At 37.7% G+C, this 23,730-nt stretch overlaps 2 protein-coding genes across 2 annotated transcripts in view; one reads left to right on the top strand and one right to left on the bottom strand.

Moving 5' to 3' along the window:
* Positions 1–115, bottom strand: part of SMIM19 (small integral membrane protein 19) — a 12,104-nt gene extending 11,989 nt beyond the window's left edge. Inside the window, exon 1 of the mRNA XM_019798701.2 lies at positions 71–115. The gene's annotated coding sequence lies outside the window, so the exon portion shown is untranslated. The remainder of the gene's footprint in view (positions 1–70) is intronic.
* SLC20A2 (solute carrier family 20 member 2) overlaps positions 20–23,730 on the top strand; it is a 107,329-nt gene continuing 83,618 nt past the window's right edge. The window contains exons 1-2 of the mRNA XM_019798703.2: positions 20–4,291; positions 5,469–5,570. The gene's annotated coding sequence lies outside the window, so the exon portion shown is untranslated. The remainder of the gene's footprint in view (positions 4,292–5,468; positions 5,571–23,730) is intronic.

Below are 23,730 nucleotides of genomic sequence, written 5' to 3' on the forward strand. Positions count from 1 at the left end.
CTGGAAGTCCACGTGGGTGTAGTTGTGCTGTGCCAAAACCGGGCGAGAAGTAGCGGGGACAGGTCATTACCCGGGAGTTCCGTGCCTCTTCCCGCCCCACTTCGGCGCGCCCGGGCGTGACTCAAAGCGTGGGAGGGGGGGAATGTGCATTGTCCCACGAATCGGGATTAAGCTGGGAAACACGAAGATTTTTTTTCGTAATGAGGACATAGAGTTACTTTTAATGTTTACTTTGATACTTAAGGAGGCGTATGCTCTCCAAATTGTCTTTCCATTTCCCGTTATAATAAATACTGCGTGCCTGAGACTGTGAAGGTGTTTTAAAAACTGGATGTGCCCAGGATGCTGCAATATTGTCAGTTGAAGTGATTTTTGTCTTAAAAAAAGTGTGTGTATAGGGACTTGAAAAATATATTTTCTAGCATAAGACAGGTAATGAATTTATGCTGGATTTCAGCATCAGTGAAGTAATCAGATTTCAGTGGTTGGTAGCAACCTTGGGAATAAATGGTCACTTGTCCACGTGCTTGAGGTCTTAACTGTTTATGTCGAGCTAGTTCTCTAGGGTCAGCTGACTGCTAATTATAATTCATCCTAGACCTTGTAGAAGTTGTAGCCTTAATTAATAAGCAGAGGTAAGAGCTAACGTTTAACCCAAGTCCCTTAGCAAGTTTTCTCTGCCTTTTTTGTGGCTCATTCTGTTAAAATTCAGCACACCTTTGTCTGAAGAGCATTACTTGGTACAATAAGGTACTAGCTTTATTTACAGGATTAGTACGTTAGTTTTTATGTATTATATATACATTATCCTGTATCTGCCTTATAATCATTTAGTTTAACTCTGAAGTTGGAAAATTAGGAACGAAAATAAAGGGTAATGTTGAGTACTGACTGTTTGCCAGGCCTGTGCCAAATGGTACATGCTTTATCTCTAATCTTCTGGGATAACTTTTGCATAAGCATAAGTTGCTCAAAAATTTTTGAATACATGGGTTTGATTTGAATAGGTCCAAATGTGGAGTATGTACGTTAATTACTTTTGTTTCTGCTTTTGTAAAAAAGGTTGTTGGCGATATAAAATGACTCAGACTAAATTAATATGTTTTTCAAGTTGGAAGATGGGTTTAAAATTGCATAGAACTGCAATTAGTCTCTTTATGTGGGTATTCAGTAGTTTCTAAAGCACTGTGTCTCATTTATCCAAGTTCCCGTGACACACCATCATCACCCAATGAATAGGCTATTCTTGGACATTGGAAGAAGGTAAATGTTGGGGAAGCCTAATGGCCTTCTGAAAGGCCCCCTCCCATCATATTTTTTCTAAGTGGCATTCCTAATTAGGAGTTGACAAATGACAATGAAACACGAAGAGTTATTTTCCAATACCAAACCAAGGAAATAAAAATCAGTGGATTGGTTATTACTTTGTTGATGAATCTAACTTTCATGGGTATATTAATGTTAAGAATGTTAGATTATCTGCATTGTAGGGTCTCTACCTAATTTTTCATTTTGCCTTTAAATATCATAAGTAGTTTGGAGTCCAGTACATTGTGCATTAAGAAGTTAACATTTTTGATTGGATTTAATTGAGTAGTTTTGACTTCCTTAATCAAGAAGTTTATTTTGACTGTGTTTCCAAAAATACAATGTAATGATTTGTGTAGGCATAACAATGATGAGAGCGATGGTGAGGTCTAACAGTTTGCATCTTGTGAGAGTAGAAGTAGTTGAAAAGGACTGGAGAGGACAAGGGAGATCCTTGGAAATGCGTCTTATTTATGATAAGAGCATATTGGACTTAACCTGTCTCCTGATTCTAGTGGCCCATCATTGGAGAGGAAGAGATTGGGAATGCTTTGCCAGTCAGTGTTTATAAGAGGACTCCTTTACCGCCAGGCCTACTGTTTGGGGAGGGGATAAGTGGAGAGTTGCCTTCAATGGAAGGATATAAGAAGGAAAAAATGCACATACTTTCTTTTGGAGGTAATACTTCCACCCATCGTGACTAACTGATTTTTGTCATCTTGTCACCACATGCATCTTCAGGCACTTTCCTAGTAGATATTTGGTATTTGTGTGGGCAGCCGCTAGTAGATCGAGTAAAGGAAGGAAAAGGGGGGTGGATTGGAGGTGGAGACAAAGCTCAAGGGTGTACAACAAAGCATTAATAGGCTTTTCATTTGGGCAGAATTTAGGAACTGGGCCTTCAATGGCCTCTGTTATGAAAATCATTCCAGTAGTATTAACTTTATGTGTTTAAAATCTTTTGTATGTTATTTGTATCCAGAAATATGGAGAATATCTGTTTGATGTGTTTTATAAACAGTGGAACATTTAGAATACAGTATATGAAAGCTGCTGAATTTTTCATGGCAGCCATTTCTGTATGTTTGTCATTGTTGGAAAGTTAGAGTGACCATAATGCCAGCATTGGCTTCTGTTTGTAAGGCATTTAAGCAGTGTCGGTTCATCGTTTGGGAAGACAAGCTCTTCTCATTCCTTCAAAACTTGGCTCTCACGTGGAGTGCCCTTTAAAGCTCCAGAGTGCGGGGATCTCTTCTGTCACTCATTGACATATCTCCAGAGCCTAGAACAGAGTCTGACATCTGGAACGTACTCAGTGACTATGTGGAATGAACAAAAGTACATTGGAATTCTCTTTTCTTTTCAGTACTGAAGATCCCACTTAACTTTAGGGGCTGGGCCACTCCAGCTTTACCATCTCCACAGAATCTGCAGCCCACAATAAGCCCTTTGAATGTTAGATGTTTATGCCACATACTTGGGCATTTAATCCTTTATGGCTTTCTACTATTACATAAGCATTTCCTTGTTTGTTTTGTTTCCCCACCTAAAGTAGAGGCTCCTCAAGGGCAGAGAATATATAGTTATAAGGTACTGTGTTTCCTTCTTTATCCGGAATAATAATATATGCACAGTAGGTTTGTATTTACTTACTGAATGAATATTAAATACCATAGGGGAGTTGTCAAAGATACTGAAAATGTGGTTCCAGTCTTCAAGTAGGTAGTATTTTAATAGGCAAACATTGTGTACACATGTGAAACAGTATGAGAATTTGTAGCTAAATGAAACAACGTAATAATAAGAGCTAACATTTATGTAGTGCTTAAAATGTGCCAGATACTGTTCCAGGAGCCTTTGCATGTTAATTTATATGAATCTCATAACAATCTTTTGAAGTAATAGGTACAGTTAGAATCCCCTTTTTAAAATGAAGAAACTGAAGCACAGCAAGGTAATTAAGTCACTTGCCCAAGATCACAATGCAAACAGTAAGTAGGGAGACTGGCTATGAACCCAGGGAGACTGGTCTGGCCCCCCAGTCAGTGTCGTTTCTGTGGGGAATTTACTTTATCAAAGAAGAGAGATCTAAAAGTTGGCACTACTTTTTCGACTTATGTAAAAGGCTCTTTTTCAGATTTCAAAGTAGCATAAAAGATTGCGATGACTGTGCTGCAGAAACAATGCTGTGGATTTTCCAAATACAAGTGGTTGACAAATGGTTACAGGGCAGTGTGTTTTGAAATGACTAAAGGCAAGGGGAGAGATACTGAATTTTGAATCTAGAGCTGAAAGAGGATTATAACTTTTCGTAGGCATTGAATTCTAGGACAGTGATTCAGCAGGACTTAGGACGATGACTGTTGAAGTTATTAATTTAGTGTCAAAAAATTTCCGTGAAATATAATATTGAATGATACTTGATGTCTTACTGCTTTTCTTTTTTAAACACTTACTAGATTTCATCCCTAGTGGTAGTAATTTACCAGGAAGTGACTGTTACTGAAAGTTTCCTATGCACTTGTCTCCATTTGCTTTGTCCTTACGTGGAATCTCGATCCACTTTTTCAGCTTGTCTTGGGCAATAGAGAATACTGTTGGGGCCAGGAGGCCTCTTCAAACCAAGAAATATTTCTTTGGTGGAAAAAAATGTAAAATCGAGCTGGTGATTGGGTGACAGACCTGAAGTGAAGTCATTTTGAAGCTGTGTGGAATTGGATGAGGGGCTGCAAACAGAAGCCCGCAAGACGAAGAAAAATGGGGTTCTCTGAAAGCCCGCTTTTGTGTCCCTTTTGTCAGGAACTGACAGTATTGTTTTGGGGGTGTTGGGCATCACCACAGTCACTGAGCCTAAAGGACTCCAGAGATAAGGGGGTACATACATCAGCACCCCCACTGTCCAGGAATCAGAGGAGGAAGTGCCCTTGAATGAAGCATGGGCCGCAAACCTGGTTAGCAGCCAGGGAGGACACACGCGCTGCAGGTACAGTATTCTGTGTTACAGATGCTTTCTGCCGGGCAGGAGGTCATGTTGTTTATCTCAGGGATAGCTTTATGATTTGAGTCAGTGAAGCAATGACCTGCTGTTGTCATTTTAATATCAGCACATATTTTGGGATGGCCTGTCAGAGAAGCACGTTGTAACTATGGATAGTGTCATACCCCGTGTTCTATTTAAACGTCCCAGGAAATAATTGGAGTTAAAATAATCTATTTTGAAGTGTTTATCCGATTGGCATGTTAGCTTTAATCTTAATTTCAGGTTCTTCTGTGAATGGGGGGTTTTAGGGAAAGAGAAAATGAAGCACTGATTCATTTATTTTAGTTCTATCAGTATGGGGTAATTTAATAAAATCTCTACTGCCCCATTTGATGAATTTTAGGGTTGAAGACCTGGATCCTGAATGTGATCCAGTGCTGATCTGGTGCAGTGGTTCTTTAAGTAGGAGTGCACGTCAGAATGACCCAGGGTTTATTTTGACAGTAACAGATATCTTAGCCTAACCCTAGAGATTCAGATTCTTTAGAGCTGGGCCTGGGCATCTGTATTTTAAACCATCCTCAAGTGACCCTACTGCCCGCCTCCCCCTGTAAGTACCAGCCTTGTATATTATAGATGAAAAAATTGGGGCAAAGTCAGATGACTTGCCTAGAGCTGGTTCAGTAGTACCAAGATTATATCGCCAGATAACATGTAATTTCAGAATTGTATGGCTGGAAGAAATTTTCCAAGTCAATTCAGTAGCTCATTTTAAAGCTTAGTATAAACCGTGCTGCTTCATACAATTTCCAGGTAATATATGAATGCAGTGAAATTGTGTTTTCTCAAAGCCTGCCTTCTGTCCTGGCCATGGTAAAAATTAAAACATCAATCACCAGAATTACTTTATAATTTTAACAGATGTTTTTGTATTAATTTCAGGAAGCATCTGTTTTTTTGCAGTATTTTTATCGTATACTTTGTGATGCCCTGTTAGAGTTTTTTGAAAATATAGTATATTTAAAGCTGAAGTGAAAGGTTAAAATTTTTTAATTTAAATTACTTATTTTTCAATCTTAGCTAAAATGTGATACTGTGTGAGAATTTGTGCTGCTTTATTAGAGTTTTGTGTTTTTAAAATCTGGTTGATTTTTAACTTCGGTAAAATTTTTTTTTAAAGGCATCTTATTTTGGAAACAGCACAGTTTGGCTTCCATGTCATCTTTGAATATGAGAGAGAATCCTACTTTGAGCATGTCTTCAACAGAGAGCAGAGAACCAGGTTTGTTCCTTCAAGAAGTCTCCTAAAGCTTGCGGAGCAGCATCCATTTCCAGAAGTCGATAATAATGTGTTCGTGATGCCTGTGAATGGACTATATGGCCAAGTGACTCATTAAGATGTTCATGGAAGAATGGTAAAAAAAAAAAAAAGAAAGAAAGAAAGAAAGAAAAGAGAAAAAAAAGAAGAAGAAAAGGCAGATTTCAAGAAGCAACCCCAATATCATTTAGGATTTTTGAGGAGTTGAAAGAAGATAGTTCTGAAAATGAGTGAAAGACTGTAGCACATATCTTTACATGTTTCTTACAGTACCTTTGTTAACCCAGCTGCTTTTGTGTATAATAGTTGAGTTATTTTCCTCTAATGCAATAGCTGGTAGTCCCCTCATGATCAGAGTTTTATTTCATGTGGATAGAGAACTAATAGCTATAGTAGGAAAAATGGGAACGGCCCCAGAAGCCAGCTTCAGCTAGGTGATTACTAAAGGGAGCGGATGTTGATGAATTGCTTTTTCATAATGTGCTGCTGCTTGTTCACAGGCTTCGTGGCTTTAGAGTCATCTTTTATCTACTCTCAGCCTTTGTGTTCTTGCTTTTTCTTGCACAATTTTTTAATGACCGTAGTTTTTTTGGTTTAAAAATAAGAATTATATCTTCATAAATAGGCCTTTGTTATGGTTCTCTCCTACCCTACGTTATTTTCTAAGATCAAGAATAGAATAATTTCCATTCGTTTTCAGATTTGTTCTCCTTAACTTATATTCTTGTTCAATGTTTGGTTTTCCTCTACTCTTTTTAGGTGGAAATAAAGGATGATTTCTGTGTTGTGTTTTTAGTTATCTAGGAGACCAGAATAACATGGATCATAGAAATTTATAGAAAATTTACAACATCTTTTAACTATTACTGTTTTAAACCTCCATCAAACTTCTTCTTAGCAATATTGGTGTGAATGTTACCTTCTTAATCTGCCCTTTCCTTTTGTGGGGAAGCAGTAAGAAGCAGGGGTTTCTCCAAATGCTGTTAAGTGCAGGGAGAGAGAGAGAGCGCGCTGGTAAGTGCTTTTGTAATTAACAAATGAAGCAGGAGAGAAAGCTTTTGTACTTAACAAATGAAGCATTTGGTCATTAAGGTCATTAATGTGTATATTCACATTGTCAGTATAAAAATTAGTTTGTGGCTTAGAACTAAAATCATGAACAGTAAATTTTACTGTTTTCAACTCTTCTTACTTTTACAGCTGAGTCGGTTGACCTGATCCATAATTTTCTTCTTTGTAAATTGAGGAAACCTCTGTTCTTATGAATCAAGTTTTATGCAACAGAGAAAAATATAAGCAAAAGAGCAGCTTTTAAAATTTAATTTAATAAACCAAAATTCCAGAAACCATTTTTTAATAAATATTTCCTTCCCCAGTAGGACTCACCCTTTTTTCTCCTTTCTACCCTATTTATCACCTAGTGTCACTTTTACATGTTTTTTTTTCTCCTTTCTACCCTATTTATCACCTAGTGTCACCTTTACAGGTTTTTTCCCATCTTTCCAGAATTTCTTGCTTGGTATCTGTGTTTTGCCTGCTTCCTGCCTTTTCCATGATTCAGCCTCCCACTGAAAGTGATTTCTGTTCTCCTTACCGTCTGTTTCCTTGAGTGGGCCTCCTTCCTACCCCATTGCCTCCCGTCTTTTGTTGTTATCTTTTGTAATTCAGCTTCTGTCATCTCCAGCTCCTGCCTGTTTTACCCCTCACCTGTGTCCACCTCACTTCCTGTCCACTTGCATCCCACTCTCATCTCCCATTAATGGTGATCTCATCTCTTCCACTGCCTTGGTCTACCTCTGTCAGTATAAGCTCCCTGATCTATTGTGTTTTATGCAGCTCTCATTCCTTCTCATCTCTTAATTGCTGATATTTTCTTTCTGTACTTAATAGTCATTGTGCATTTGCCTTGTGAGCTCTTTTTCTGTTTTTCTTGTCCCCAGGTGGTAGGTATTACTAGATGGATTTGTTGTCAGTATTTGCATAGAACACAGATCCTTGCTGTGTATTTCCTGGGTAGTCAGGATGAATCAATTATTAACTTTTCTTGGAACATTGAGCTTCCTGTGTTTTCTGCTTCTGAGAATTAGATTGGTATTCTAGAAGACTAATATTACTTTAAAGAGAGTCAGGATAGTCATGATGCTGTCATTTTAACTCTTTATCCAAGAGTTTATGACATTTGAATTCACTTCCTTGTTTTGAAAGATTAAAGAAGACATCCAAACCAGGTTTGGGGATAGGAGTGAGTGGAAAGTGGGAAGAGAAAGGTAAATACTAGAAAAGGATTCATAGTCAATTTCTAGAACTGGAGAGAAAACTGAAAACAAACCACATGCTTTAACATTTATTAGGTGAAAGGTCCCCTAACAGAATGAAAAATATCAGTAATTCTGTTAACTAATTTTAGTACTAAGTCATCTGTATTTTTACATTTCCATTTAAGTTCCAACACCTTTATTTAATGTTTAACAAAACAGAAACTTAATCTTGTAAATATTCATTTTATTTTGAGAGACTTGATGTCGCCTTAAATAATCTGTGTCATTTTATAATTACACTGTAACATTCTTAAAAATGCCATTAACGTCTGACTGTTAGTTTTTTGTGTGGGAAACTCATAAATTGTATGGTTTTGCCCCTCTGGGCTCTGTAGTCATGTTATAATGCAAAAGGTAGCTTTTTGGCAAACTTTTATTTTATGCTGTTGATGATTTATGTTGTCTTATGTTTTTCGATAATTTTTGTATATACTACGAATGTGGAGCGATCCAGTAATTGAGTTTTCTATACTGTGTATGAACTACTGGAAGTAGACTAATGTAGGTGTAGATGCAGGTGTATGAAATTTAAGAAAAGAAGAGCCCTTTACAGCACGTCATGTAGTGCTTCAGATTTTAAGAATAACCGTACAAACTGGGGTTGGTTGTATGGAACATTCTTTCTGCCTGAGCCATCTCTGCTTGTGGTGGTGGTGGTTGGGCATCTTGAAGCTGAAGGAATGGCTACTGGTCTGATAATGTTTCTGTAATATTCACCACCTGTGAGCAGCTAGTAAAAATAACATCAGAACCATGGATAAGCTACTAAAGAAATTTATGTAGATGTGCTGTTAAGTACAGGACTGTGTTCCGGGATTACAGAGACGAACAAAGTATCATCCGTTCTCTCTGGAAGCTCATTGTTGAGTAGGGAAGATTGGTAAGTAAATGATTGCAGTACACTGTGGCAAATGCTAAAATACACGTATGTGGCAGCTGTTACAGGACCAGGCCAATTGTGTAGGTCAAAAACCTAAAGTCAGATATAATATGTATATAACTGTTTATATATATTGCATATAAATTCTGACTGTGAGGTAATTGCTGGTGTCTCCCTTATTACCTGGGCAGGTTACTCAAAGCACTCAGACTCAGTGTCTTCCCCTTGAAGTAGTGATAATTATCTAGGATTGCTATATGGATTAACTGAGATAATATATAGGAGGTACCAGTATGGTCCCTTATTCAATCATTATTTAGAATTTGGAGAACATAATGTAGGATCATACTCTTATTTTATAGATAATATTGCTGCTCAGAATGCTTGGAATTCCCATTTTATTTTATTATTTTTTTTAATGATTTTTTATTATGTTAGTCACCATACAGTACATCCCCGGATTCCGATGTAAAGTTCGATGCTCCGTTAGTTGCGTATAACACCCAGTGCACCATGCAATACGTGCCCACCTTACTACCCATCACCAGTCTATCCCATTCCCCCGCCCCCCTCCCCTCTGAAGTCCTCAGTTTGTTTCTCATAGTCCGTAGTCTTCTCATGTTGGAATTCCCATTTTAAATTTGCTTTTAATAGTTTTTAAGAAAACTAAACTTACTCAAAACCTTGTAGTCAGTCTCCTTTTTTCTTTAAGCCAAAAGAAGTTTATTTGACCTATTTGCCAGTTGTACTTCTCAGTGACAGTTGTCTATTCCCATAAATCAAATCTGTTCTCAGAGAATTCGGAATTTGCTACCATTAAATATATTTGACAGAAGCGTGCCATAGGCTTCTAAAGTATTTAGCAAGAGTGACAACATCATTGGAATAGGTCTTTGTAATGACTGCTTTAGGGAAAGTTGGGTAAGACTTATCGGGGACAGAAACTTGAATATGTTATAAAATCAGTCTTTGTATAGTTGTAGTCCCAACAATGGATTATATATACCAACCTGAATACATTCCTAAATTGTATCTTATGTTTCTGTTATTTTAAAAGGTGTTTAAATTAACTTCCTTTAGCAGAACGATGCTGAACAGTCTGCATTTTCTTATGTAGTAGAAAAAATTGGCATAATAATTTAATATTATTTTGTTCATGGTGGATTAATTTTTTTTCCTAAATTAACAGGTCTTTAAAATAAGGGTCTGTGTCCTAGACTATATGATAAAACAGGCTGGGTAAACTTTTCACTCAATGAAACAAATTGATTCTTCTGATCCGGATTGTTTGGCCTTGTTACAAAGGTCCACTAAGTCATAGCATGTTTAGACTCGTCTATCAGATTGTGATTTAAAGATAATAGTACTGAGATAAAACAACCAGCCCTGAATTTTGTCACAGATCAAAATATATGTCTTGTTTAGAGCTTCTCTATTAAAGTTCATTATTTACAATCACGAGATTTAAGTAAGTTTAGTTTGTATTTTATGGCTGGTATTTATTTGTATTGACATTACAGTCATAAGTAGGGAAGCTGTTTCCATAGAAAGGGAGACTTGATATATTAATATTCCAAAGCTTAGTTTAAACTGGTTCTGATTAGAAAAGTGGCTTTCTCTTGTATTCTCTGGAAGAGTCTCAGGTCTGCGGGCATGTTAACAATGACATGTTTAATCCCCATAATAAATATTTAGTCAGAGATATTTGGGAAATTGCTGCTGCTGATGTAGAATGAACGGAGGTATGGTTTTGTCTTTTACACTTTTGTTACATTCTTAGAGAAACTAAAAATTTTTTTAAAGATTTTATTTATTTGTCGGAGAGAGAGTTTGAGAGAGAGCGGGCAGGCAGTGGGAGCTGCAGGCAGAGGGAGAAGCAGGCCCCCTGTTGAGCAAGGAGCCCGATGCCAGGGCTCGATCCTGGGGCTCGATCCCGGAACCCTGGAATCATGACCTGAGCCAAAGGCAGCCGCTTAACCGAATGGCCACGCAGGCGTCTCAAACCTAAACTTGTCCAATAGTGTTTTATTTTTTTCTTGGCTTTTTATTTAACATTACCAGTAAGAATAATGGTTGCCATTATGGATCCTCAGTAGGGCCAGGCTCTTGACGTACGTTAAACTCTCTGCTACTGCTAATGTAATTCTTTCTAATAAAATTTGATGTTATGAAATAGGTTTTTATATACTATCCATTCATATATAATATATAATATATGTTTACATTGACAAGTAAATAAATGTTAGGGTGGTTCTGCAGAACAATAGGCTTGTTGTGTTACATATTTCCTGCTATAAAGATGAGGACATTGAAGGACGTTGTTGAATTGCCCAAGGTCACACCAATAGTAAATGGTGAAACCAGGAATTTAAGCTAAGTCTGGTTAAATCTCATGCTTTCATTCACTTTTCTATACTGACTTAAATTATTTCTCCTTGGGGCACCTGGGTGACTAAATCAGTTAAGCAGGTAAGCATCCAACTCTTGGTTTCAGCTCAGGTCATGATCTCAGGGTCCTGGGAAAGAGCCCCGCTTCGGCTCCGTGCTCAGTGGGGAGTCAGCTTGTCTCTCCCTCTCTCTCTGCCCCTTCCCCTGCTCACATGCTCTCTTTCTCTCAAATAAATGAATCTTTAAAAAGTAAAATATTTCCTCTTGGAAAAGTAAAATTTACTCTTTTATAAGTACATATTATTTCGAACCAAGGAGTACTCTTATTAATCCTGTGCCGTATGCCTAATTTTTTTCCAAAAAATACCACAAAACTTTTGTTTAATAGTTTATAAGATTATAGAAGGCTCAATGTTCAAAGTAATCAGTGCTTTATTGGAAAGAATAAAATCAGATAAAACAGAAAAGTATAAAGGGGGTGGTGAAAGTCACTAGTAATTATGCCACTCAGAGGTTAATAACATTTTGATGTATAATCATGCAAACATTTTGGTAATAAAATACATATATGTATATTTTTAAAACAAAAATAAGTTCATAGCATGAATATTGTCTAGTAACACTTCTTTTGTTTATTGTATATTGGCCATCATTTCACATCATTGTTTATATCTTACTAATGTTTTTTCATTTTTAAAAAATAACCTTTTTATTTTAAAACAGTTTGGATTTATAAAGAAATTGCACAGATAGTACAGAGAGTTCCCAGATTACCCTATTATTAACTTCTTACATTAGTGTGGAGCATTTGTCACAATTAGTGAACCAAAACTGATACATTGTAATTGACTAAAGTCCTTGCTTTATTGAGATTTCCCTAGTTTTTACCTCCTGTCTTCTTCTGTTTTGGGACCATCCACGATCCACACTACATGTGGTCATCACGTCTCCTTAGGCTCTCCATGGCTGTAACTGTTTCTCAGACTTCCCTTGCTTTGTAGGCCTTGACAGGTTTGAGGAGTGCTGGTCAGATAGTAAAATGACCCTCAGCTGGGTTTGTTTGATGTTTTTCTCATGGTTGGAATGGGGTTATATGGGGTTCGACTGAGGGAGGCCACAGAGGCAAAATGCTATTTTTATCACGTCATTTTAGCGGTGCATCCTATTTGTGTGACTTTACCGTGGGACGTTGACCTTGGTATCCTGGCCGAGGTAGTGTTTGTCAGGTTTCTCTATTGTCAAGTTACTCTTTTTTTCTCTGTTTTCCATCTTGTACTCTCTGGAAGGAAGGCAGCCCACACTTAGGGAGAGAGAGTTATGCTCCACCTTCTGGAGGGCAAAAGCAGAGTTCCTGCATACATAATTTGGAATTCTTCTACGCAGGAGATTTATCTGTCCTCTCCCATTTATCTCTATTGAATCATTTATTTGTATCAGTGTTAGACTAGTGGATATTGATACTTTGACTTAAATCCAATATGACTTTCTTGCTCTATTTTTTCTAGCTCTGGCCATTGGGAGTCTTTCAGTTGGTTCCTGTAGCCCTTTGCCATACCCCTGTCGTTATGGTTTTCTTTTTTCTTTTAAAGATTTTATTTATTTTGAGAGAGAAAGAGAGCACACGCCCGCACGAATACGGAAATGGGGCAGGCAGAGAGTGAGAGGCAGACTCCCTGCTGAGCAGAGAGCCTATCGTGGGACTTGATCCCAGGACGCTGGAATCATGACCTGAACCAAAAGGCAGATGCTTAACCGTCTGAGCCACCCAGGCGCCCCTATTTTCTTTTTTCATGCGGTGAGAGCTGATGGTGGGGGTGGCACACGTGGTCCTAGAGATCTGCTTTGAGATCACATCTTGCCTTCAGACACCTGTGCCTTCTCAGTATAAAATCAGTTACTGTACACGGTAAACTCCGTCAGAAGAATAAAACAGCATTCTCAAAGAGTAAAAACTTAAGCACTGGAAGCAACCTTAGAAATCATGTTTCATTTCTGCATTTTAGAAATCGGAAACTCTGGTACCACAGGGTGAGATGATTTGCCTGGGATTTTGCCATAATAGAAGCATTCAAGAATTTCTGGGGTGCCTGGGTGGCTCAGTTGGTTAAGCGTCCAGCTCTTGTTTTCAGCTCAGGTCATGATCTTGGTCATGAGATTGAGCCCCAGGTTGGCTTGGTGCTGGGCGTGGAGTCTGCTTAAGATTCTCCTTTCCTCTCTCCTGCATCCCTCCCTCTCTAAAAAAAAAAAAGAACCTGAATTTCTGCTCAGAATTCCTTGTTACATGGGTGTACTTTATATCCTATTGCAAGGATATACAGAGTTTTTATGTTGGAAAATTTCAAACATGTATCAAAGAAGACAAGAGAGAATAATTCATCCCCATGTCCCCCATCTCTCAGCTTTACCTGTCAGTACGTGGCCGGTCTTGTTTAAACTCCCATCCAACCACCCCCCCCATATTATTTTAAGCATATCCCAGATACAAATTATTCATCTGTAAATATTTCAATATGTTCAAGAAATCTTTTTCAAAACACAACTGCAATATCATTATCCAACCTTAAAAATATTTCTATTTAAGGATATTTAGTTGTAAAAAATTCACCATGGATTAGAATCAGGCATTACTGAAAATACATTTCCTTGGTATAATCCCCCAAAATTATAGAGAGATTTTTTTAAAGATTTATTTATTTTAGAGAGAGTAAACGTGTGAGCATGGGGAGAGGAAATAGGGGAGGGGAAGCAGACTCCCCAGTGAGCAGGGTGCCCGATGTGGGGCTCGATCCCAGGACCCTAAGATAATGACCTGAGCTGAAATCAAGTGTGGGATGCTTAACCGACTGAGCCACCCAGGTGCTCCTAGAGAGATGTTAATGTGTTATCTGTACATCATACAAAATGGCCTAGGTTATGGCTCTTATAAAAAATGTATTAGGGTTTTACCTGGGAAAAATAAGTTAACCTGTCATGAGATTTCCTTAGAGTAGAGAAATCCATAAAGACTGTATGACAGATATCCCCCAATTGTATACATTTGCTTTTTGGCCCTTCTTTACTCTTTAATCTGTGCATGGGAAGGAAATTCCTAGGATAAAATCTGAAAGAGATTTTATCCTATTAACTGAAGCCATGGGTGAGAATATAGTATGGCATCTACATCTTCTGTAGAGAGATTTTTTAATGTTGAGTAAAATTCCTGCATATTACTTCCTGAATTAGGAGTTTACAAAGCCTCTAAGAGAATCAATGTGTTAACATCATCACTGCATTTTCATTTGCTTTTAAGAAGATAATTTAAGAGGAAAGAATACCTTTTATATCAGAGTTGGTCCTAAAGGCAGAACCAACTGTAATTACTCTGTTTACTTCAAGCAGCACACTTACGTGGATTACTTGACTGTCAACAATTTAAAAGGATGGCTAATACTCCCAATATTTTCAATACCGTATTTTCTTGGGGTTTCACTGGATCTTTAAAATTAAAATTGAGGTGTTATTTCCCCTCTAGAAAAACAACCCTGTCTCAGAGGCTTTACAACCGGAATAGGAAACTTCCTTTTAAATATCCATTTACTTGCGTTGAATTTATCCTAGAATTGCTTGTTTTGACATGCTGTTAAAATATGCAATGATCTAAATTGAAGATGGAGTGAGAAAGAGGGCTGAAATTTTCTTTCTGCTTTTTCTAAGCCAGACCGAAACTAATCTAAGCAGCATAATTTTATTTAAAACTATTTTATTGCTAATAAATATTCATCTTGCTAGCCCATATTGTTCATTATATGCAGATTCATGTTTTATTCTAACCTAATTTAGACTTTTCTGCCTTGCATTTGACAGTGTTACAGCCTTTCCGTTTTCTTTCGTGAATAGGCTTTGTTCTAGTCAATCAGCTTAATTTTCTTTCCATTTTGAGTGCCCTATTTGTATTATGGCTCACTTTTATCTACTTGTTTTCGTTCAGTGAACATCTTTTAAAGAAGAGAAATCATTGTTACTTTTCTTCTCATTTCTAAGCAAAAGTCGAGAGATTAATAAAAACCAGTTTCAACTACATCACTGGTCAAGTGCACTGAGTTTTCCTAGGCTAATGTGTATTACGGATTTTAAGTTCCCCGGGGGCATAGTGTTCGTCATCCTGTGCTGTGATTGACCCCTGTAGCATTTACCCTCTCTGCCTATTTTAGGCTATTTTATAAACTTCTTCTTGATACATAAAGGATACTTGTTCTTAAAATCCTCTGCTTTGCAGTTGTCTTTTCTTGACATCTTTACTACTTGTCAGCATGGGATCTTGGTTGAATTTCTTATCTTCTTTGCATTTCCTCCTCTGAAAACTGAGGATATTAATCAGCAGTCACCTCATTGGATTGTTGAGTTAAATGAGATAAGCTGTAGTGCCTGCCACATAATAAATGCTCCAAAAATATTCAAGCCATCCTTTTCTTTCCAACCATCCTTATTATATTTTCCCCCTTTACTTGTTTATACCTTCACTTGATTAGGACAAATGCTGTGTGTATCTTAAATAAGTGACCACCTTCACGTTTTCCTCAAACTTTAAAAAAAAAACAACTTCATTTTGAAATGATTACAGATTCATAGGGAATTGCAAAAATACAGAGAGGTCCCCTGTATCCTTCACCCAGTGTTCCCCCAAAGGTAGCTGTAGTACAAGGTCAAAACCAGAAAATTGACACTGGTGCCATCCAGAACTTATTCAGATTTTTCCAGTTTTGTATGCGCTCATTTTTGTGTGTGTGGTGTGTATAGTTCTGTGCAGTTTGATCACAGTGTATTTGTGTAACCACCATCACAGTCAAAATACAGGAGACTGTATCCCTGACCCATCAACCCAAAGCCTCCTCTTGCTCTCCTTTATAATTTCCCCAAACCCTTGGTAACCACTAATCAGTTCTCTAGCTTTCTAATTTTGTTACTCAGAATGTTATATAAATGGAGTCATGCCGCGTGTGATCTTTACAGATTGGCTTGTTTTACTCAGCACGATGCTTGTGAGATCCATTCAAGTTGTTGTGTGTGTCAAATAGTCTGTTCCTTTTATTGCTGAGTTCTGTTCCATGGTGTGGATGCACCACAGTTGAACCGTCTGTCCAGTGGAAGGACATTTGGGTTGTTTACAGTTCTGGGTTATTACAAATAAAGCTGCTGTGAATATTTGTGTACAGGTGTTTTGTGTAGACCTAAGTTTTCATTTCACTGGGATAAATGCTTAGGAGTACAGTTCTTGGATCAGAACTTTTTAAATGGGCCATTGTAAGCTTCTTTGAAAATACATGCTAATGCCATATGCAGATATATAAAAGCAGTTATTTCTTAATGCCAGCCATTATAAATAATATAGTGTCCTTTGTTTTAAAATATCTTTCTGTATAATTTGCACCATCAGTCCAAAGTATTGAATCCTTTTTTTGTACTGTAATATTTTTAATTTAATTTCTTATTTAAATTCAATTAATTAACATATAGTGTATTAGTTTCAGATCTTTTTGTACTGTAATATAATGTGTACTAAATAAATATTTCATTTTATTAATGAATCCCCTTTCATATTGTATTGACATTTTTCTTGGGTATGTTACTATGCTCAGATGCTAAATTTGAGTGGGGGACATATTTCAAATAATGTTTTTTTATCAATTCTTTGCAATGTGGTAGATATTGAAATTTTAAAATACTTGTAAAGATGAACACAAAAAGTCAGGAAGTCCATTAATTGATATCAAGCAGTATTTCAAATAATTGGTAATGTTGGACTTTTCCAACAGAATGTTTGAGGTCCTAAGATGTTTTATAAACTCATCTCCAAGATTAATAATAAATGATGTCATTATTAAGGTGAAGCTACAAATACTGTGGATATGTGAAGAGCTCCTAATGATACTATCCATAGATTTAAGTAATGTTACTGAAAAGTCAGCAGAAGGACGATATAAATTAGGTGTGGTGGACAGGCATTAGCTGGTTGATCAGTTTTGGCTTTCCTAAATATAGCTAATAGCCTTAAAATAACTGATAAAGGGAAAGTTTTGTAAAAATTGATAGAAAGGAAACAAAATGTAGAAAGCAGTGGTTCCTAACTCTGCTCATTTGAATAATTTAGGTAACTTTTAAAGCGGAGCAAGCACCTTTCCCTGGGCCAGTTAAATTAGACTCTGGAAGTAGTGCCTAGGCATTGGTATTTTTAAAATGTTTCCAGGTAGTTTTCATGGTTTTCATGTTTAGCCAGGGTTGAGAACCACTGACCCAACAGGAATGGGCGCTATGCTCATATTTCTTCACCTTAGAATTTGATAGTGTTTGTGCTACAAGCATCCATCTCTAATGTATTGGATTAATGTGGGTTTCACATACCTTTTATTTATGGCTCTGTGGAGATGCCTGTTTTCCTAAGGGGGGGGGAGGGGAACCACACATGCGAATTGTGGACGCATTGAAACTATAACAGAGCTTTAATGTGTGTAACAGTAGAGTGCCTGTCTTTGGAATGCAATACCCCAAACAGTGAGAAACTCTAAATCATTGACAAGTCAAAAGGAAACTAGGTTTCATCTGGGGCATATTATGGGTGGGACGCTTTTTGGGAAATTGGACATTTAGAAAACCTGCATGGGGTGTTGGGGTGAGAGGTCTCAGTTTTTAGTGATAGATTCTATTGTCAGCCTTATTTAGTTTTTCCTTTTTTATTTTAATTTTTACTTGGCAAAAGTGTAACAAGTGAAAGTATGCAAAGATGAGTACAGATAAAAATAATACCCCACCAATGTTCACAGCCTGATGTGAATTCTACCACATCTTTTTCAATATTCACAAAAGTATGTTTAACAATATAAGGTTTATGAGTTTTTTTGTTTTTAAAATGGGATCATAATACATTATTATGTAGTGTTTCCTCCTTATTATATCATGGATATTTCTTTAGGTCAATATATATCTAACTCTTATTTTAAAAAAATGAATAACATTTTCAATATGCCATAATTTATTGAGCCATTTGCCTGCGAATGGACATTCAGTGTGTTTTCTCTCTCTCTTTTTTTGATTTACCACAAACAATGGTGTATCTTTGTATGTTTAAGCTTAGGTCCTTTGCTTTTGTTTGTAAAGTATTTTTATAATCCACAGTTTGGTTTTGGTCTTAGTTTCTGGATACTTTCTTAGTTTCTGGATGCTTTCTTTGATATTGAGAATTAGTGGGCTAGAAGTCAGTTGATTTCCCGTTAATTGGCTCCTAGGTATTAAGTTGGGCTTTAGATAGGAGAATCAGTTATTTTAGAAATGAATATTAATAAATCCTAATGGCCAGAAATGTTTTTCATAGGTCCTATAATCCCTAAGGTAGAGTACCTTAATGGGAGGCCATCAGATAGGCTTCATGGGGTCTGATATTGATTGAAAAGTTGTGTATAAATTGTACATTGGATGGCTTTTATCATCTTTTCATAGGGGTTTTTATTGCCCCTCAAAATGGTTAAAAATTGGTAATAAGGTATCAAGAGTAGTACTTAATCTGCAGACCCTGTAAAGTACTGAGTTGCCATTGATAGCACATTTTTAATCACAATATTCTCTTTCTGTAAAGATCTGGATTGGAATACGTTTCTAATTTCCAGATGGCATAAGCCTAGGAGAGATGGCTAATGCCATAGCTAGCAGACTCCAGACTCAGAATAACCTGAATAGGTCATAATGATGTTCTAAAATCAGCAAGATGAAAGATATTAAGGATAAACATCTGCAGGAACTGAGGAATGGTTGGGCATGAAGGACAATCTCAGATGCACCTAAGATGAAAAAGAGCTAGGAGCTGATTTGCCCACAGGCTTGTGTGGGCTAGCTTTCTGATGTGGCTGCTAAAAATATGAGTGAGTTGGACCACATTTGATGAATTGTGTTTGCGTCTGAAAACCGCATTTGGGTGAGACACAAGCAAAGGAGGGAGATAAGGATAGGGATGGACTGAGATGTGAAGTCACACGAGCAACCACTGCAAAAGGAGTTTGGTTGTTGGATCTGAAGGAGCGGGTGTAAAAGAACAATGGTGGCAACCCTTGTAGATTAAGGAATAGGAAGACCAGAAAATGTGCCCAGTAAATGTTTGAATGAATGAATGAATGAATGAATGAATGAATGAATGAATATTACAAGGCTAAGGATTTTGACTTGACCTAAGCTCTAGTGAAAGTTCTCCAATAGTGGGGCGGGCTGCCCTAGAAAACAGTGACTTTCCAGTGGAGCCCTTCAGTCATAGTGATGGGTGGCTGGGGTAGGGCTGTAGAAGGTGTTCCTGTTCTCAGTGATAAACTGTTTAACAGGACTTCAAAACTCTGTTAATTGGACTTATATATTTCTCTCAGGTACTTTAATTCTAAAACAGGAGACAAGTCCAGGATAATATTGTAGGCTCTATAAAAGTACTTTTATAAAAGGAGTGTTTTTGACTCAGACTACACGATTGTCTGTATAGATGCTGCAACATTGAACTCTAATAGGTTTTTATCCGAAATTGTGATGTATGTGTTATTCTGCTGTTACACCTGAAGTAGCTAGTCTAGACTTGTAGAGTGAGTGTGGTTGAAGATTTTATTTTTGTGACTTTGAAGAAAAACCGCATTCTTTTCAAGCTACAAAAAGAGGTTTAAAAAAGGAAATTTCACCACTTCCGGTGGCCTCAGGAAATAGGCATACTATCTCCATTAGACTAACTGTCTGAATCCTGACTCAGATAATAGTAACACACCAGAGAATTGGTGTCCTGCTGTATCATTTACATAGGTGTGCCCCTCGGTGTGCATATTGTGAAAATGGATCTCTAGTATTTAAGTTGATTAACAGAGATATCTTTCATTACCCCTCAAATAGTTAACTTTAGGTTATAGAAGTGGATATTGTCCAAATTATTCTATATAAAGCTTTTTAAAAAACAAACCCTGTGTCTCCCATTAGCAGTTTTAAAAGAGATTGGGGGCTATTGCCACTGAGGACCCCATGGTTTCCACTCCTTTCTATAGGGCCCTAGAAGTTTAGGTCAGGGCTTAAGATGGGCTCCAGCACTCACTGGCTGTGCGGCCCTGACTTCCCGTGAAAGATAATGCTGGGGCTTCTACGTTGTGAGAAAGCACGGTGCTGTGTGCGTCGGGAGAACTCAGTACCCATTCTGTTCCGTGTCTTCTGCTCTCACCTTGTGATCTCCTTTCTGTTTTTCCTGATGCAACAGATACTGTCATCTGTATGTCTTCTACTGTCTTGAAAATAGCACATCTAAAACTAATTTTTTTGTATCCCCATCCCCACCCCTTCCTCTTCTCATCCTAAACCTGCTCCTGCTCTCTCCTCCTGTGTCCTCTTTTCATCCATGGCTACCACTCACCAGAGGTAGCACTGGAAGAGGCTAATACAACAAGCTCTGGATTCCTACTGTCTTGGATTAAATTCCAGCTCTACCACTATTGCCATGTGGCATTGGACGAGTGACCTAGTGTCTGTCTCTAAATCTCAGTTTCTTCAATTATAAAATCAGTATGGTAGCCATCTGTCTTATACAACTGGGAAAATTCAGTGAGATACAAACATGTTAGCAGTTGGTATGGTTGCTGATGCTTGAGTGAGTGCCCAGTATCCATTCATTATTTATAACTCAAGCTGGAAGTGGTGATGTCATCCTTAATTACTCTTCTTTCCCCTCACCTAAGCATCCTCGGTGCTGGTGATTCTGCCTCAGGAATCTTTCCTCTTTCTCATCACTGCTTTTAGGTCAGGGTTTTTTAATTTGAATTAATCATACTCAAAGAGGTTCATAATCCCTTGAAATTATATGTACATCTTTTGACATATGTGTATTTTTCCTAAGGGGAGGGCTTTTAGCCTTTATCATTGACTTTCACACAGGTCAGTGACCCACAAAACGTTAATAACTACTGGCTTCAACTCTTATCTCTAGCCTGTATCCAGTAGCGTATACACTGACATCCCTCCTCTCAGCTCCGTGCCTGTAATCTCTTCACACTGTTGCCCAGTTAACTTTTTTTTAGTGTTTTTACATCACCATCCTGCTTACACAGTTGTGTTGACTCCCTGTTGCCTACAGCAGTGGTTCTCCCCTCAGACCACATACTAGAGTCACATGGGAAGCTTTTAAAGAAATACCCAGGTCCCATCCTAAACCAATGAATTGATGCTAACAAACACCAGGCATCAATATTTTGTTTTAAAGCTTCCCAGGAGATTTTAATGGTAGCCAGACTTGAGAGCCTCAGGGCTACAGGGTAATGGCCACACTTGTTAGCGTGGCACTTAAGGTCCTCAGCAGCCCAGTGCCAATCTTCTTCAGCCTGATCTGCCTCCTCTCCCATTCATATCCCATCACTTGCTCTCTGGATATATACTTCTGCTATTTCCAGAACGTTCTGTATTGTTTCCTCCCTCTGAGCTTTTGCCTGTACTGCTCGCTCTGCCTAAAATGCCTTTCACCCTTTCTCTGCCTGGTCATTTTAATCATAAAACAAACCTTCCCCCAACCCCTGAAGAGAATTGCAATGCTACTTTTGTACTAACTTCTGTTATAGGCCTTAAACTGTATTATAATTGTGTATCTGTCTTCCACATTACAGTGAATTCCTGGGAGGTAGGATCCTTCTTTATTTCATTTCTCTAGTGTTGACCAGGTTTAAGAAGCTCCCTGGGACGCCTGGGTGGCACAGCGGTTAAGCGTCTGCCTTCAGCTCAGGGCGTGATCCCGGCGTTATGGGATCAAGCCCCACATCAGGCTCCTCGGCTATGAACCTGCTTCTTCCTCTCCTACTTCCCCTGCTTGTGTTCCCTCTCTCGCTAGCTGTCTCTATCTCTGTCGAATAAATAAATAAAATCTTTAAAAAAAATTTTAAAAAAGCTCCCTGAGAGTCTAATGAATGAGTAAATGACAGTGAACAAACAACAGCCTACTGTGANCTGCTTGTGTTCCCTCTCTCGCTAGCTGTCTCTATCTCTGTCGAATAAATAAATAAAATCTTTTAAAAAAATTTAAAAAAAGCTCCCTGAGAGTCTAATGAATGAGTAAATGACAGTGAACAAACAACAGCCTACTGTGAGGAATCTAGAAATCCATGGGGTTGGGAAGGTAAATATGGTATACTTGCTGTGGTAAGGAATGCTCAGCAGAAGTTTTATCCTCTATTGCTCTTCCATACTTTTATAAGAATGAAAGATCAATATATGGAGTTTCTCATCTGGGACTAGGAAAGTCGAGACCAGCTTTGAAAACATCTCCAAACACTGTTGAACATTATCAGATGTAATAGCGTAAAGTTGTATAAGACTCTCCAGAGATTTCTGAATGAGAGATGGAGAATCAGCCATTATGATGATGGCAACCNAGTCGAGACCAGCTTTGAAAACATCTCCAAACACTGTTGAACATTATCAGATGTAATAGCGTAAAGTTGTATAAGACTCTCCAGAGATTTCTGAATGAGAGATGGAGAATCAGCCATTATGATGATGGCAACCTGATTTTCCCCAGTGGGTTATCCTAACTTAGTTACTGATTTAAAGACACCCTTATATGGACAGTTCTTCAGACATTATATGTTTCTAATTTTGATCTCACCCCTGGCCTTTATGTTTAGCTGCTGCCTAGTCCTTCTGTCGGCTATTTTTAATACTTTTTTTCTCTGTGTGTCTCAGAATTGTCCAACACATTCTAAAGAACGGTAACTTCAATGTGATTTATTCTTCCTGTTCCTTCAGTGCCCAGGATTAATTTAATGGTTATTTTGGAAGAGATTACTTTAGTAAATGATCTGAGAGAGATTCTTTCGGATATTGTGTGGGGGATGTCTTGGGTCGTTTATTTGCCTTTTAATTATTTTTCCTGAACGCCCCCCCACTGCACTCTTACGAGAAGAGATGGCTTATTTAACGCTTACACAAAGGACAGCGAGTACTAGTCTGATGTCCTGAGTTGAGTGTACGTCATTCTGATATGCTGTGTATGAACAACTAGCATACCCTTTGTCTAACGGGCTTCTGATTATTTTATAATCTTATAAGCTTGAATAATAAGGACAAGATTTTTCTTATTCAAAATCGGAATGTTAGTTGGAATGTATTAATATGCTATCCTTTTATGCTTCCATTCATCTTATTTAAAAAGTATTTTAAAAAGCTTTAAAGAAATCTGGATTTATCAAGAGCCCCTTCTTTAAATATGTTTATGTAAAAGGATCTCAATCTGTGAAACTAAAAAGAGTAATTTTTAGTCATTTTTTAAGAGCATTTTTAGCAACAGATGTGAGTCAAAGAATTGGGAAATGCACCCTTTCCGGGCAACTGGAGAGACAGGAAAATAAAATGTCAAGAAAAAAGAAGAAACTAACTCTTACAATGACCGCATTAAGGTCTAAAATGGATAATGGTCTATTATTTCACAGTCTGCAATCAACCACAGATACCCCGCTATTGTTTGTCCGCTCTTCCTTTGGTGAGCAAGGGCCTACAGAGAGGAACTGGTCCATGG

This window comes from Ailuropoda melanoleuca, chromosome 18, assembly GCF_002007445.2.
Source record: "Ailuropoda melanoleuca isolate Jingjing chromosome 18, ASM200744v2, whole genome shotgun sequence".
Classification (NCBI taxonomy): Eukaryota; Metazoa; Chordata; class Mammalia; order Carnivora; family Ursidae; genus Ailuropoda; species Ailuropoda melanoleuca.